Source organism: Lactuca saligna, chromosome 3 (assembly GCF_052625555.1).
Source record: "Lactuca saligna cultivar CGN05327 chromosome 3, ASM5262555v1, whole genome shotgun sequence".
NCBI lineage: Eukaryota > Viridiplantae > Streptophyta > Magnoliopsida > Asterales > Asteraceae > Lactuca > Lactuca saligna.
This window is the reverse complement of record NC_136419.1, coordinates 92,747,092-92,765,601: the sequence shown is the minus strand read 5'-3', so window position 1 is coordinate 92,765,601 and position 18,510 is coordinate 92,747,092.

Below are 18,510 nucleotides of genomic sequence, written 5' to 3'. Positions count from 1 at the left end.
ATTCTTATTTATATTCATATCTATATTTTATATTTGTATTCGTATTCATATTTGTAGTCCTATTCGTATTCGTATTCGCATTCGTATTAGTATTCCTACTCCTAACCCTAATCCTATTCGTATTCGTATCCGTATTCGTATTCGCATTCGTATTCGCAGTCGTATTCATATCCCTATTCCTACTCCTAATACTATTCATATTCATATTCGTATTCGTATTCGCATTCGCAGTCGTATTCGTATTCCTACTCCTAATCCTAATCTTATTTCTTATTTATATTCGTATTCGTATTTGCATTCGTATTCGTATTCCTAATCTTAATCCTAATCCTATTTGTATTCGTATTCATATTTGTATTCGCATTCGTATTCGCATTATTATTTTAGTATTCCTATTCGTTCTATTCCTAGTTATACTTTCGTATTCGTTCTATTCCTAGTTGTACTTTCGTGTTCGTTCTATTCCTAGTTGTACTTTCGTATTAGTTCTATTCCTAGTTGTACTTTTGTATTCGTTCTATTCCTAGTTGTACTTTCGTATTCATATCCGTATTAGCTCTAATTGATGATTAGTATGAATTATTCGTAGATTATGAAATATAATTTAGATGGTAACATTTTATCAAGTAATCTATGATTAGTCTGAAAGCTAACTTCGGAATTCGAACTATTTGATAAACACAATTTTTAATATTAAAACATACAGAATAAAAAAAAAACAATTGAACTGAAAATAATAAGTTTGAGTTCAAGATTTCCTTGTACTTTTGCTTGTATTCTGTCACACCCCGAAAACCGAAGGCGGAAACATTTCCGGGATTGACTCCACGTTGAGTATCAAATCCAATGCACATAATAAGTAAAGTAAAACAACCATTACATTACATAAGAAAGTTTTACAGTTTTTTCAAAAGTAAAGTTTGTATAGTTGTGATACATAGTATATATAAACAAAATGAAACGGATCCTCATGTACTCCATCTTCAAGAAAAAGGGTCTTCGGGTACCTGTTCTAACATTGACCTGAGAACACAAGCGGTTTAAAAATCAGCATAAAGCTGGTGAGTTCATAAGCGGTTTTTGCTTGTGAAAATGTTTCGAGTTTCCTTTCTGTTTCTGAAATGTTATGAACACCAAGAAAATCCCGTATTTTCTTAAAAGTTGGCTATTGTTTCACAAATGTAAAGTATAGTAAGTTTGTACACTGAAAACATGTCTACTCATATGAAAATGTATAGTTGGTTATCTGACTTGTTAAACTTTTCTGTTTACTTATCGTGTGTTACCAGGAAAGTCCCATACTTTCCTTATTGTATGTTACAAAATGTAAAAGATGTAATGTTATCCAGTTTGTTACTCTTTCTAGTTATGTAAGTGTTACCCAGGAAAGCCCCATGCTTTCCTGCATGTTGGTTTCTAATGTAAACGATGTTAAAGATGTAAAAGATGTAATCATGTTTCGGTTCCATGTTTTCCCCAGGAAAGTCCCGTACTTTCCTGATTGTTAGTTACTGTAAGTGAAAGATGTAAAATATGTAAAAGATGTATAAGGTGGTTCATTATTACTATGAGTAAATCTCTGTTATCCTAATTGCGAGTTCCATAACCATACAATAGACTAAAACCTGTGGCAATAAGTAGTCCACATGTGGCAAGTCGTCCACATACTTATGACTTTCGTCACCCTTGAACCATTTCGGTTCGGCTGTAGCTAGCAGCCAGGTGTGGGGTAGTCAGCCCCGTATAGATCTATACACTCAAGTCACGCTCTCTAAATACCAGAGATTCTGGTTATGGGTGTAGTCCTCCACTCGCATATCTCGGTGGAGTGTTCTCCGAGGACGTGTCTCCAATCATACAGGATTAACAAATTTACTAGAAATAATATGATAATCCTCCACTCACATATATGTGTGGAGTGTTACCGAGGACAAAACAGTGTACAGGTATTATGTTCAAATGTCTAATGTCATGCTTTTAACTGATAAATTGTGGAAAACCATTTGTGAAATATATATAAAACGTAGTAGTTTAAAGACCTATTTCACAAATATATGTCACGTTTTCTGCATATTCAAATGGTTATCAGTTATGGTAATCAGTAATAAAAGCATATGAAATATGAAACACACATTTGAAAACATGTTTTGAGTACAAGAATTCTCTTGTACTTTGCTTGTGTTCCCCCCTGAAAACAGTGAAAAAAGGTAGGAGTATGAACTCACCGGACTCGGAAACGTGTCGATTTTGAATACTAGACGTTGGTTTGGGGTTTGATTACTCGCGATGTCCCTATGTAAAATGAAATAATGTCCATATATATACAATTAGAGATACATTCACTAATCATATGGAACATTACACTCCAATGAGGTTAAACACCTCAAAACGAGCGTTTGGAGTGACCCGGGTGACATCTTCGGACGTGTAATGGTACTAGGGACTAGGGACTTAAGTTTATTCCCCAAGAGTAAACATTTTAAGGAGTTTACAACTATTGAACACACACATACATGAGTTTACGTCCGTAAACTCATGTGGGTGTGGTTTTGATGGTTTAAGGGCTCAAATGGACATGGGGATTGCTAGAATGGATTATCTAAAATGCCTTGGAACAATTGGAATGAATTTACATCATTTAAAACATGAGTTTACCGCCACACTCTTAGATTTTACGGCCGTAAACTCACCCATGGCTAAGAATGGTTAATTTGAACTATATAGGACAATCACATGTGATTCTAACTAATTTTCTAAGCATTGTTATGAATTTAGGTTACCATTTTACAAACTTTTAGGAGTTTACGGCCTAGGAGGAGTTCTTTGGCCGTAAACTCATATATGTAGGGCATATGTTGTGTTTAAGGTCTCCAAATCATTTTTAGGTGAATCTAGGATTTACCACAAGGCCATTGGTTGAGTTTCAAGGCATTTTGACAAGTTTTAAGGCACTAAATCACCATTCAAGAGGAGTTTACGGCCCAAGAGTATATCTTGGCCGTAAACTCACTTTTATTACCCAAAAATCATGTTTAAAGTGTTTAGATGCTAAAACCAATGTCCCACATGTCATATCTAAGTCCCATCTATGATTTGGAAGGGTTAATTGGCTCAAAAACCCTTTGAATATGAGTTTACAGCCCAAGAATGTGTCTTGGCCGTAAACTCACTTTTGTCCCTCAAAATCAATGTTTTAAATGTTACAAGTCCTTTCCATTAAGCCATTAAGTCATATCTAATGTCCAACCATGCTAAAGAAGTGTTTTTAGGGCTTAAAAACCCCATTTCTTGGAGTTTACAGCCCAAGCTAGTTCCTTGGTCGTAAACTCATGCTCTTGGTCCCAAAACACAAATTAAACACAAATTTAAAGGATAAAGAGGTTTAATAACAAGTTAGGGGTGTTACCTCTTTGATTTCAAGCCTTAAATCATTGTTTTGGACCTTGATTTTGGGTTGAGGAGAGAGGTTGTGAGTGTTAATTGAGAAATTGACCAAAGGCTTCAAATGGAGTCTTAAACACGTTTATATAGTGTTTAAGTTTCGGACACGGTGGAATTCTACCCGATACCGGCGTTAGACGAGGCTTTTGGTCGTACCCAATTGAGTTACCGTAACCCGATACGGTAATTTTCTAGAAATATTCCGATCACTAAAGTTGGGTGATAAAATGATTTCTAAATGTATTAAGACACCCATTAAGTCATTCTAAATGTGTACTAATTAATGACTTAATTATACGGAATATTGAAAATCGAATTTGGAATGACGATTGGTTGCGCGAATTGTACTACGAAAAAGTTACAATAAATGATACGGAAATTTCGGGTTTTTACATTATCCCCCCGTTAAAGGGAATTTCGTCCCGAAATTCAAAGTTTAGAACATAAGACAAGATACAAATCATGGATAAGAAAAGAGTTGTGGATACTTCTGTTTCATTGAATCTTCCCGTTCCCAAGTGAATTCCGGTCCCCGCTTGGCATTCCAGCGAACCTTCACTAACAGGATGCGACTTTGTTTTGTACGTTTGACTTCTCAATCCATGATTTCTATCGGCTCTTCCACAAAGTTGAGGTTTTCATTGATCTCGATCTCGTCTAAGGGAACTGTTAGGGTTTCATTGGATAGGCACTTTTTGAGATTTGAAATATGGAAGACAAGATGAATGTTACTGAGTTCGTGAGGTAAATGAAGTTTATAGGCAACTGGACCGATCCTGGAGAGGATCTCAAAGGGTCCAATGTACCTTGGATTAAGTTTCCCACGCTTACCAAAGCGTACAGTGCCTTTCCAAGGCGAGACTTTCAACAGGACACGGTCTCCAACCTGGAATTCTAGCGGTTTCCGACGATTATCAGCGTAACTCTTTTGACGATCACGTGAGGCTTTCAGTCGCTTACGGATTTGAATGATCTTTTCGGTGGTTTCGCGGATGATTTCAGGACCAGTGAGAGCACTGTTGGGGACTCGACTCCTGGCTAACTGTGTATCCCCCACCTCGGCCCAGCAAACGGAGCAGCCCTAATGCTGGTGTGGTAGCTGTTGTTGTATGAGAATTCGAACAAGGATTGATGTGTATCCCACGACTTTCCAAAGTCAATAACACATGCCCTAAGCATGTCCTCCAGGGTTTGGATTGTTCTCTCACTCTGTCCATCGGTCTAAGGATGATACACCGTGCTCATATCTAGTTTGGTTCCAAGGGCTTTCTGAAGGGATTGCCAGAATTTGGAGGTAAACCTACTATCTCGATCAGAGATAATGGATACAGGTACACCGTGTAGACGTACTACCTCTTGGATGTAGATTCGTGCGAGTCTTTCCATCTTGTATGATTCTTTAATTGGAATTAAGTGAGCGGATTTTGTCAAACGATCGACAATTACCCAAATGGTATCGTACCCACTAGAACACTTGGGTAGTTTGGTGATGAAGTCCATTGTAATCATCTCCCATTTCCACTCAGGAATCTCGGGTTGTTGGAGCAGACCTAAAGGTTTCTGATGTTCGACTTTGACTTTGGTGCAAGTCAGACACTTGCCAATAAATGTAGCTATCTCAGCTTTCATGTTTGGCCACCAGTATTGCTTCTTGAGATCCAGGTACATCTTGTCCGAACCCGGGTGAACAGATTATTTGGTTCTGTGTGCTTCCTCCATGACTATTTACCTAAATCCACCGGATTTGGGAATCCATATTCGATTCATAAAATAGTGAACTCCGTCACCTCTGATCTCAAGTTTCTTTTCCATTCCTCTCAAGACTTCATTCGACATGTTCTCGGGTTTGAGGGCTGTTAACTGAGCTTCTCGTATCTGCATGGGTAAGTTGGAATGGATGGTCATCGTCTGGTTCTTCACTTTGTGGCCTGCACTATCCTTTCGGCTAAGGGCATCTACTACCACATTGGCCTTGCCGGGGTGGTAACGGATTTCACACTCATAATCACTGAGTAATTCTACCCATCGTCGTTGCCTCAAGTTTAAGTCTTTCTGATTAAAGACGTGTTGCAGACTCTTGTGATCAGTGAAGATTGTGCACTTGGTTCCGTAGAGATAATGTCTCCAAATCTTCAATGCAAAGACTACGGCTCCTAGTTCCAAGTCATGCGTGGTATAGTTCACCTCGTGTGCTTTCAACTATCTTGAGGCATAGGCAATCACCTTTCCTCTTTGCATAAGCACACAGCCTAAACCTTGATTAGACGCATCGCAGTAGACAACGAAATCCTCTGTCCTTTCAGGCAGAGACAGAACAGGCGCACTGCATAACGCTTTCTTTAATGTTTGGAATGTAGTTTCTTGTTTATCACTCCAACAAAAGGGTACACCTTTTTGTGTTAAAGTGGTTAAAGGTTTGGCGATTTTGGAAAAGCTCTGAATGAATCGTCGATAGTAGCCGGTGAGACCCAAGAATTGACGAATTTCTGTGGGTGTTTTCGGTGCCGACCAATTGTCTATTGCTTTAATCTTGGAAGGATCTACATGAATACCTTCCTCGCTTACTACGTGACCGAGGAAAATTACCTTCCGTATCCAGAATTCACATTTGGAAAATTTCGCGTATAGCTTTTCGGATCTAAGGGTCTCCAACACTAGCCTCAAGTGTTGTTTGTGGTCTTCTTCGCTTCGGGAGTATAGGAGGATGGCGTCAATGAACACGATGATGAATTTTTCTAAGAAGGGACGACACACCCAGTTCATCATGTCCATGAACACAGCCGTTGCATTGGTTAGACCGAAGGGCATCACTACGAATTCGTAGTGTCCATACCGAGTCCTAAAAGCTGTTTTGGAAACATCATTTCCCTGGACTCGTAATTGATGGTACCCTGACCGAAGGTCTATTTTTGAAAAGTAGCTGGCTCCCTAGAGTTGATCGAAGAGGTCATCTATTCGAGGAAGAGGATATCGGTTCTTAACGGTCAACTTGTTCAGTTCACGATAGTCGATACACATCCGAAAGGATCCATCTTTCTTCTTGACAAACAGAACCGGAGCTCCCCAGGGTGAGGAACTCGGTCTACTGAATCCTTTATTGAGTAACTCATTGAGTTGACTGGATAACTCCTGCATTTCTGCCGGAGCTAAGCGATACGGAGATTTTGCTACGGGAGTAGCTCCAGGAATTAGGTCAATACGGAACTCGACCTGACGTTCGGGAGGAATTCCTGGAAGTTCTTCGGGAAACACATTGGGAAAGTTACAGACTTCGGGGATGCTCACGAGGTCTCTAACTTCTTGTTTCTCGTTGATCACATGAGCTAAGAATGCAACGCACTCCTTTCGAAGGAGTTTTCGAGCTTTGATGCAAGAAATGATATGAAGATTGGAACTGGGTTTATCGCCATTGTGACACCCCGAAAACCAAAGGCGGAAACGTCTCCGGGGTTGACTACCATGTTGTGTATCAATTCCAATGTACATAGTAATCACAGTAAACAAACATTACGTTACATATATATAAAAATTTACATTTGTTTCAAAAGTAAAGTTATACAAGATATACATATGCATCATATTAACAAAAGTTGAGACGAGTCTTCCACGCACTCCGTCTTCATCAAAAGAGATCACCGGGTACCTGTCTAACTTGGACCTGAGAATACAAGCGGTTTGAAAATCAACATAAAGCTGGTGAGTTCATAAGCGGTTTTGTTTTATGAAAATGTATCGATTTCCCTTAGTTTCTGAAAAGATATGTTATCCAAGAAAATCCCATATTTTCTTATGTAAAGTTGGTTAAGTTATCATTGATTACCAATTCGGTTATGTATTGTATTCTACCCCAGGAAAATCCCATATTTTCCTAATTATAAGATCGGTTGTATAACACAAAGTATAGTTTAACATCCAAAACTATATAATGAAAATCTTGGGATCACTATCCCGAAAGACATATATAAGATAGTTTAACACATCCGAAAGTACAGGTTTAAGATCATGGGACTATCATCCCGGATTAGACACTAGATAAGTTAATGTATATATGTAAATATAGATTGAAACCATGGGATCACTATCCCGAATAAGATACAGATTTAGAAAACCATGGGATCACTATCCCGTATAAGATATAGTTAAAGACACAAAACCTTGGGATCATTATCCCGTATAAGATATAGATTTAGAAAGCCATGGGATCACTATCCCGTATAAGTTATAGATAAAAACCATGGGGAAAGACATCCCATACAAATTGTAAATACAAAACCATGGGATCACTATCCCGAACTAGATATAAAATAGTTAGGTTAATACCATGGGATCACTATCCCGAAAGAGATATAGGAATGAACCATGGGATCACTATCCCGTATAGGACATCGATATAAAATAGTTTGATAATACGATGGGATCACTATCCCAAAAGAGATCTAGAAACAACATAGATGCAAAACCATGGGATTACTATCCCGAACGAGATATAGTTTCTGAACCCGAACTGTGAATAAGCTGGTATTAATACATATTGTGAGTCAGGTAACCATACTAATACGACAACGTGACCTCCTTGACGTTTGTCAGACATCGAACGATATCCAGAAATTTGTCACCCCAGGCGTGCCCGCCTAACTGTAGCTAGCAGTTAAGGTGTGGGATTGTCAGTCCCGAATAGATCTATTCACAAATTCCGCGCTCTCCCTCCAGGAGACTCTGGTTACACTTCCGGGGAGGATTTACTGATCATCCATAAAGGGTAGTGACTATCTCACAAACTAGTACTAAACTATTCACAGGGTTCTTGTAAGATATCGACATACAGAAGATTATGAAACATAGTACCGTAAAGTATAGATACATACATGAAATTATCTGACAATACATTCAAATGATACAGAGATAAACTGAAACAGACATAGTTTATCTAATAACTTGATATAGATATCAGTATACGATAGAAAGAACAGTAAAGACCCCCAAATTATTCCCATAATAATTTGATTAGTTTGATTGTTTCCTTAACTAAAATCCATTTAGTTGAAATCGAATAGTCATTCCTTATGCTCAGCATAATACATAAGGAGTAAAAGAGTTTATAAGTTTGTCAGATATTGTTTGAAACACATCAATGTTTTGATTGGAAAACAGTTATAGTTTGCTTGTATTCCCCCCCTGAAAACATTGAAAACAGTGAAAAAGCCGTAGGGGTATGAACTCACCGAACGAGGTACGAGACGGTTTGGATGCTAAGAGCTGAGTCGGGACTTGTAAAAGCACAAGGTTCCTAATTATGAAGTAAAGATACACATTTGTATCTAATTAGGACTTAGATTGATTGTCGGATAGGGACCAATGCTTCAGGTCGCGATAACACTCCGATACAAGTGTTTGGTGGGACCCGGGTGGCGTTTAGGGACATGAATGACACAAGGGGCTTGGGAGATGAGTTGGGACATCAAAGGAACACTCCCTTTAAGGGAGTTTACGGCCAAAACACTCATCCCCATGAGTTTACGGCCGTAAACTCATGATGGGTGGTTTATGGTGCAAATTTGACTTCCAACACTTAAGGGCTAATTTCTAGACTTGGTTTAAGGACTTGGAATGATTATAAAACATCAATTAGACCCCTTTTATGGGAGTTTACGGCCTAGCTTAGCTCCATGGCCGTAAACCCCTATTTTTCCAAGAAAATGATGTTAAATGGTTCCAAAACAAATCACATGTGATTAGTAGAATTAATCCAAGGCCTAACATGAGTTTGCTTGTGATTTTTGAGGTGTTTGTGGAGTTTACGGCCCATGAAACCCCCTTCATGGCCGTAAACTATATTATATGAGGCTACAATGTGATTCAAGGTCTAGAACTTGCATGAAAGGACTTCTAAAATTCGTCTAAGGGCCTTAGGGGTGTGTAGTTTGCATTCTAACACCAAACATTTTGGAGTTTACGGCCCAAGAACATGTCTTGGCCGTAAACCCTTAGAAACCCCATAAATGTTGTGTTTTAGGCCCTCAAAGTATTTTTGGTTGGTCCCTTGATTTATTCCAAGGCTTTTGGTGGTGTTGGTTGGCTTCCTAACACCTTAGAATGAGATTTATGCCAAGTTTTGTGGAGTTTACGGCCCAAGAACTCTCCTTCGCCGTAAACTCATCTAAGTCCCTCAAAATTAATGTTTCAAGTGTCCAAATGCGAGAATCAAAGTCCTATAATTCATATCTAAGTTATAGGGGTGATTTGGAAGGGTTTAAGGGGATGAAAACCCTCATTATGTGAGTTTACGGCCCAAGAATGATCCTTGGATGTAAACTCCTCCAAACATCACAAAATTCAAGTTTTACATGTTTAGATTCCATATTTTAAAGTCCCATAGCCATATCTAAAGTCCAAGCTAGTCAAGGAAGGGTTTAAAGGCTCAAAACCCATCATATTTGGTGTTTACGGCCTAAGCATCTTCTTAGGCCGTAAACTCACATACATTGTCCAATTTCATGTTTAAATCTCGAATTTGAAGGCTAAAGATGCTATAGATTAAAGCTAGGGAGTTACCTTAAGGATTTGAAGCCTTAAAATTGAGTTTTGGACACTAAATCTTTGGATTTTGGAGAGAGGTTAGAGAGAGAGTAGTGAGAGAAGGAAAAAGCTTCAAATGAAAGCTGAAACTCGTTTATATAGTTCCCAAAATTTGCACGCGGTGGAATTCTACCCGATACCGACGCTAAACGCGGCTTTTGGTCGCACCCGATTGAGTTTCCGTCACCCGACGGGAACATTTTTAAAACTTATTAAATAATGATTTTGGGCGAATAACATAAGTTCCTGAGTGTTTTAGACACTCATTAGGATAAAATAAACATATAAATTATACAAATAAATTCCAAAGAGAAATCGGAACGAATCTGATAACGGCGACTTTTTCCGGGTAGAACGGGTTTTGGCGATGAACAAATTTCGGGTTGTTACATTATCCCCCCGTTAGAGGGAATTTCGTCCCGAAATTCAAAGAATAGGATATAGATCATGAGTTTGAAATGAAACTCGAATGGATTCGATATTTTGGATCATCACTTTCTCAAGTGGAAACGGGTCTCTACGAAGATTTCGAAACATACGATGTGAAATTAAACTTTAGATGTTCGAATGAAATTCCCGGAAACACTTCGGGACAGACATTTAGTAGAAAGAACTACTAACTTCTCGTTTCTCAATGACCACAGAAACGAGGTATGCGGTAATTCGTACAAAAAAAAAAACTCTTGAGTTTTTAAAGTATGACATAATACGAAAGTTGATGCCGGAGATCATGAGAGTTAGGTCGAGGAAGAGATATAGACAGGTGACCCTCTCGAAACCAGGATAACAGCATGAATGGGACTCTGTCATTCCATGTTAAATGTAGCATCAAGGTATTATCGCGAAAGGTTTCTCATTTAACCAAATGGAACAGAATAGTCCTCCGGACCGAGGATTCAATCTATAGGTACGAAGTTAGCGTTTTCAATCTCATTGGTTAGTCGTCTCGATGATGCATATCTCGATCACATACGAGGAATTGAGCTTAGAAAACGTTCAAATTGATAGATAACAGGTTTCCCTCCAAACACGGGAATTGAAAAGAGTTGCAGGTATAAGAGTTATCAAAGAGAAGTATACCTGCGGCGACAGAAGGATCAGTGGTGGTAGTTGCCTTGGGGCAATTCCTTTTGAAGTGCCCTGCTTCACCACAATTGTAGCAGGCTGGACTGATTCCTGTTCCCGATGATTGGTTCGTTGACTTGACCGGTTTTCTGCAGGTTCGAGATAGATGGCCCTTCTTGCCACAGTTGTCGCAGCTCCTTTCGCGACATGGACCAGGGATGCGGTGATGGTAGTTGCACTTACCACACCAAGGAAGACTGCCAGTGTATCCACTGGTGGGAGTTTGGGCTGTAGAACCGACAACTGAGACAGCAATAGGGGCAGTAGCAACATGGACTGCTACCGTTTTCTGTTTCTTGGAAGACCCCCTCGTACTCTGGGCCTTTCGCTTGTTCCGAGATTTCTTTCTACTTTCACTTCCACTTGTGTCCGACTCAGGAGTGGTAGTGTCCTCATCATAGTTGTCTTCGTGATCGATCAAAATTTTCGCAAGGCATTTAGCACTATCGTACGTGTCTGGCTTCGCAGCCAAGACATTCCCCTTGGTTGGCTGGGTCAATCCCCAGATGAATCTTTCGATCTTTTTACTCTCCGGGGTAACCATTCCCGGACAGAGTAAAGCCAGGTCATCGAATCTTGAAGTATAAGCAGCTATGTTGGAACCCTTCATCTTCAGGTTCCAGAGTTCGTGTTCCAGTTTCTGAATTTCGCCCCGAGGGCAGTATTCTGCAAGTAGAAGCTCCTTCATAGCTTCACAACCCATGGCATTCGCTACAGGTAAGGTTAAGGATTTGACTCGGCCATTCCACCAAGTCAGGGCTTTATCAAGGAAGGTGCAGGCGGCAAACTTGACTTTGTCAGACTCCGAACAGGCACATATTTCGAAGATTGACTCGATTTTCTCGAACCATCGAGTCAGGGAAATGACACCTCCAGTGCCATCAAAGGTCGTGGGTTTCGTGTTCATGAAGTCTTTGTAGGAACCCCCTCTTCGGTGTTCCTGGCTCCCTTCTGGGTTTTGTGGTTGGGGACCACATCCGGAGTCACCGGGATTCATTTGAGACATAGCTGCCACCATTGCAGCAGTCACAACTGTTTGAAGTGATGCGATATCAAATTGAGGAGAAGGTGTTGGCGGAGGAGGATTATTGTTGTTCTTCGAGCTGGGTCTCTTTCTCGGAGGCATCTTGATCTAAAAAGATCAGGAAAGAGAGGATTATAAGTCCTATGAATTGAATTAAGAGATATTGAACAGGAGATATCTCATCAAGACAGATATAGCATCATACTGAGCGATAAAGCAGGAAGGCGTTATCAAGACAGAACATTTTATCGCTAGCGGAATGATCAAGTAACATCGCGTATACGAGGATTTTCTACGAAGGATTGGCTCGAGAAATACTCCCATAGTATTTCATGGTTGCGTTGCAGCGATGATTCGTTGTTTGGGATGTTAGGTAAGTTTTAGGCATGCTGCGTACCACAGTTACTCCCAAGCACATGTTGGCCGTGTCTCGAATGAATATAGTTGGCCAGGCTATACCGACCCTAGACACGACTACATAACTGCCCAGGTTTAACCGCAGTGTACCACACCCATTTATTTATGTTTTGTTCTACTTGAAGTTACGGATTTCGACGGTTCGGTATACTTGTATACTTTTGAAAACACTTATAGTTTTGAAGATACTTTTAATTCAGAGCACTGAGGCCCTTTAGTGTTTATAGTTTTATACCATGTAAGGTTTGGTATACTCTGTTCACTATAAACAAGGGCTCTGATACCAATCTATCACACCCCGAAAACCAAAGGCGGAAACGTCTCCGGGGTTGACTACCATGTTGTGTATCAATACCAATGTACATAGTAATCACAGTAAACAAACATTACGTTACATATATATGAAAATTTACATTTGTTTCAAAAGTAAAGTTATACAAGATATACATATGCATCATATTAACAAAAGTTGAGACGAGTCTTCCACGCACTCCGTCTTCATCAAAAGAGATCACCGGGTACCTGTCTAACTTGGACCTGAGAATACAAGCGGTTTGAAAATCAGCATAAAGCTGGTGAGTTCATAAGCGGTTTTGTTTGATGAAAATGTATCGATTTCCCTTAGTTTCTGAAAAAGATATGTTATCCAAGAAAATCCCATATTTTCTTATGTAAAGTTGGTTAAGTTATCATTGATTACCAATTCGGTTATGTATTGTATTCTACCCCAGGAAAATCCCATATTTTCCTAATTATAAGATCGGTTGTATAACACAAAGTATAGTTTAACATCCAAAACTATATAATGAAAATCTTGGGATCACTATCCCGAAAGACATATATAAGATAGTTTAACACATCCGAAAGTACAGGTTTAAGATCATGGGACTATCATCCCGGACTAGACACTACATAAGTTAATGTATATATGTAAATATAGATTGAAACCATGGGATCACTATCCCGAATAAGATACAGATTTAGAAAACCATGGGATCACTATCCTGTATAAGTTATAGTTAAAGACACAAAACCTTGGGATCATTATCCCGTATAAGATATAGATTTAGAAAGCCATGGGATCACTATCCCGTATAAGTTATAGATAAAAACCATGGGGAAAGACATCCCATACAAATTGTAAATACAAAACCATGGGATCACTATCCCGAACTAGATATAAAATAGTTAGGTTAATACCATGGGATCACTATCCCGAAAGAGATATAGGAATGAACCATGGGATCACTATCCCGTATAGGACATCGATATAAAATAGTTTGATAATACCATGGGATCACTATCCCGAAAGAGATCTAGAAACAACATAGATGCAAAACCATGGGATTACTATCCCGAACGAGATATAGTTTCTGAACCCGAACTGTGAATAAGATGGTATTAATACATATTGTGAGTCGGGTAACCAGACTAATACGACAACGTGACCTCCTTGACGTTTGTCAGACGTCGAACGATATCCAGAAATTTGTCACCCCAGGCGTGCCTGCCTAACTGTAGCTAGCAGTTAAGGTGTGGGATTGTCAGTCCCGAATAGATCTATTCACAAATTCCGTGCTCTCCCTCCAGGAGACTCTGGTTACACTTCCGGGGAGGATTTACTGATCATCCATAAAGGGTAGTGACTATCTCACAAACTAGTACTAAACTATTCACAGGGTTCTTGTAATATATCGATATATAGAAGATTATGAAACATAGTACCGTAAAGTATAGATACATACATGAAATTATCTGACAATACATTCAAATGATACAGAGATAAACTGAAACAGACATAGTTTATCTAATAACTTGATATAGATATCAGTATACGATAGAAAGAACAGTAAAGACCCCCAAATTATTCCCATAATAATTTGATTAGTTTGATTGTTTCCTTAACTAAAATCCATTTAGTTGAAATCGAATAGTCATTCCTTATGCTCAGCATAATACATAAGGAGTAAAAGAGTTTATAAGTTTGTCAGATATTGTTTGAAACACATCAATGTTGTGATTGGAAAAAAGTTATAGTTTGCTTGTATTCCCCCCTGAAAACATTGAAAACAGTGAAAAAGCTGTAGGGGTATGAACTCACCGAACGAGGTACGAGACGGTTTGGATGCTAAGAGTTGATCCGGGACTTGTAAACGCACGAGGTTCCTAATTATGATGTAAAGATACACATTTGTATCTAATTAGGACTTATATTGATTGTCGGATAGGGACCAATGCTTCAGGTCGCGATAACACTCCGATACAAGTGTTTGGTGGGACCCGGGTGGCGTTTAGGGACATGAATGACACAAGGGGCTTGGGAGATGAGTTGGGACATCAAAGGAACACTCCCTTTAAGGGAGTTTACGGCCAAAACACCCATCCCCATGAGTTTACGGCCGTAAACTCATGATGGGTGGTTTATGGTGCAAATTTGACTTCCAACACTTAAGGGATAATTTCTAGACTTGGTTTAAGGACTTGGAATGATTATAAAACATCAATTAGACCCCTTTTATGGGAGTTTATGGCCTAGCTTAGCTCCATGGCCGTAAACCCCTATTTTTCCAAGAAAATGATGTTAAATGGTTCCAAAACAAATCACATGTAATTGGTAGAATTAATCCAAGGCCTAACATGAGTTTGCATGTGATTTTTGAGGTGTTTGTGGAGTTTATGGCCCATGAAACCCCCTTCATGGCCGTAAACTCTATTATATGAGGCTACAATGTGATTCAAGATCTAGAACTTGCATGAAAGGACTTCTAAAATTCGTCTAAGGGCCTTAGGGGTGTGTAGTTTGCATTCTAACACCAAAAATTTTGGAGTTTACGGCCCAAGAACATGTCTTGGCCGTAAACCCTTAGAAACCCCATAAATGTTGTGTTTTAGGCCCTCAAAGTATTTTTGGTTGGTCCCTTGATTTATTCCAAGGCTTTTGGTGGTGTTAGATGGCTTCCTAACACCTTAGAATGAGATTTATGCCAAGTTTTGTGGATTTTACGGCCCAAGAACTCTCCTTGGCCCTAAACTCATCTAATTCCCTCAAAATTAATGTTTCAAGTGTCCAAATGCGAGAATCAAAGTCCTATAATTCATATCTAAGCTATAGGGGTGATTTGGAAGGGTTTAAGGGCATGAAAACCCTCATTATGTGAATTTACGGCCCAAGAATGGTCCTTGGCCATAAACTACTCCAAACATCACAAAATTCAAGTTTTACATGTTTAGATTCCATATTTTAAAGTCCCATAGCCATATCTAAAGTCCAAACTAGTCAAGGAAGGGTTTAAAGGCTCAAAACCCATCATATTTGGTGTTTACGGCCTAAGCATCTTCTTAGGCCGTAAACTCACATACATTGTCCAATTTCATGTTTAAATCTCGAATTTGAAGGCTAAAGATGCTATAGATTAAAGCTAGGGAGTTACCTTAAGGATTTGAAGCCTTAAAATTGAGTTTTGGACACTAAATCTTTGGATTTTGGAGAGAGGTTAGAGAGAGAGTAGTGAGAGAAGGAAAAAGCTTCAAATGAAAGCTGAAACTCGTTTATATAGTTCCCAAAATTTGCACGCGGTGGAATTCTACCCGATACCGACGCTAAACGCGGCTTTTGGTCGCACCCGATTGAGTTTCCGTCACCCGACGGGAACATTTTTAAAACTTATTAAATAATGATTTTGGGTGAATAACATAAGTTCCTGAGTGTTTTAGACACTCATTAGGATAAAATAAACATATAAATTTTACAAATAAATTCCAAAGAGAAATCGGAACGAATCTGATAACGGCGACTTTTTCCGGGTAGAACGGGTTTTGGCGATGAACAAATTTCGGGTTGTTACAGCCATAGATTACGAGAGTTTGATCCGAAAGAAGATTGAGACAGATAGCTTTTTCGTAACAAAGAATGTCAGCATGATTGGGACTCAACCAATCCATTCCAATGATAGCATCAAGGCTCTTAATGGAAACGGGCATGAGATCTATAGGAAAGGAGTGATCGTTTAAGGTAAGCGCACAACCTATGAATACATCGTTAGCGCTTTCTTTCTCACCGTTAGCCATCTCGACGGTAAATGTTTCAGTTAGGGGTCGAGGATTAGGTTTTAAATTATGTTTAAATGCATGACTAACAAAACTCCTTTCAGCACCCGAATCGAAAAGAATACTAGCATATAACTTGTCGAGAAGGAACGTACCCGAAACAACAGTGGGATCAGCAACTGCTTCCTCCCGTCCCATGGTTAGAACCCTTACAGTGTTATCAGCAGTTGACTTCTTGGGACAGTTCCTTTTAAAGTGTCCAACTTCTCCACAGTTGTAGCAGGCTTGACTAACACCTGCTCCCGATGATTGGTTGGCTGATTGGGTAGGAGTTCTGCAGAATCGAACTGTGTGCCCTTTCTTACCACAGTTGGTGCAAGACAATTCTCGACAGGGACCAGGATGATGATGGTATTTACACTTGTCACACAGAGGGAGGTTACCAGCATATTTACTGGTAGGAGTTGAGGCTGTGGATCCCATGACAGAAACAGCAGCAACAGGGGTAGTAGTAGCAGCATGGACTGCTACCGTCTGTTGTTTCTTGGAAGATCCTTGAGAAGATTGACCCTTCTTCTTCTTCCAGAATTTCCCCTTTTCACCACTCCTTTGAGTCGGCTCAGAAGTGGTAGTGATTTCCTTAACATCGTCGTTGTGATCAATCAGAATTTGAGCTAAAGTCTTGGCACTATCATAGGTATCCGGACGAGCAGCCAAAACATGACTCTTTGTCGGTTGACATAACCCCAAACGAACCTTTCGATCTTTTTGTTTTCAGGAGTGACTAGTCCCGGGCAAAGAAGTGCGAGATCATCAAATCGGGAAGTATATGCAGCAATGTCGGAACCTTTCATGTTCAGGTTCCAGAGCTCGTGCTCTAATTTCTGCATTTCACCACGGGGGCAGTACTCGGCAATGAGAAGTTCTTTCATGGCCTCCCAGCCCATGGCATTGGCTACGGGTAAGGTCAGAGATTTGACTCGGCCATTCCACCAAGTCAAGGCTTTATCAATGAAGGTACATGCTGCGAATTTGACTTTATCGGACTCCGCACAACCACAGATTTCAAAAATGGACTCTATTTTCTCGAACCATCGAGATAAGGAAATGACACCTCCAGTGCCATTAAAGGATGTTGGTTTTGTGTTCATGAAATCCTTGTAGGAACACCATCTTTGGTGTCCCTGACTACCTTCAGGGTTTTGAGATTGAGGACCACCACTTGAACCACTAGGGTTCATTTGTGACATAGCTGCTACCATCGCAGCTGTCATCATCGTCTGGAGTGATGCTAGATCGAACTGGGGAGGAGGTGGCGGCGAAGAAGGATTGTTGTCATTCTTTGAGCTAGGTCTCTTTCGGGGAGGCATCTTGATCTAATAAGATCAAGAAAGAGAGGATGGTAAGTCCTCTATATTGAATCGATAGATATGGCAGTTATATGATTCGAGTAAGCGATAAAGCAGGAAAGAGTTATCGAACAGATAATTTATCGCTAAGAATAATCACAGAAAGCCATTCGAACAAGGATTTCTACAGAGAATTGGGATCGAGAAATACTCCCATAGTATTTCATGAATTGTTTACGACAATGATTCGACGTTTGGGATATTAGGGAAAGTTTTAGGCATGCCGCGTACCACAGTCACTCCCAAGCACATGTTGGCCGTGTCTCGAATGAATATAGTTGGCCAGGCCATATTGACCCTAGACACGACTACATAACTGCCCAGGTTTAACCATAGTACACAACACCCATTTACTTATGTTCGGTTCTACTTGTGGTTACGGATGACGACGGTTCGGTATACTTGTATACTATTGAAAATACTTGTAGTTTGAAGATACTTTTAATTCAGAGCACTTATGCCCTTTAGTGT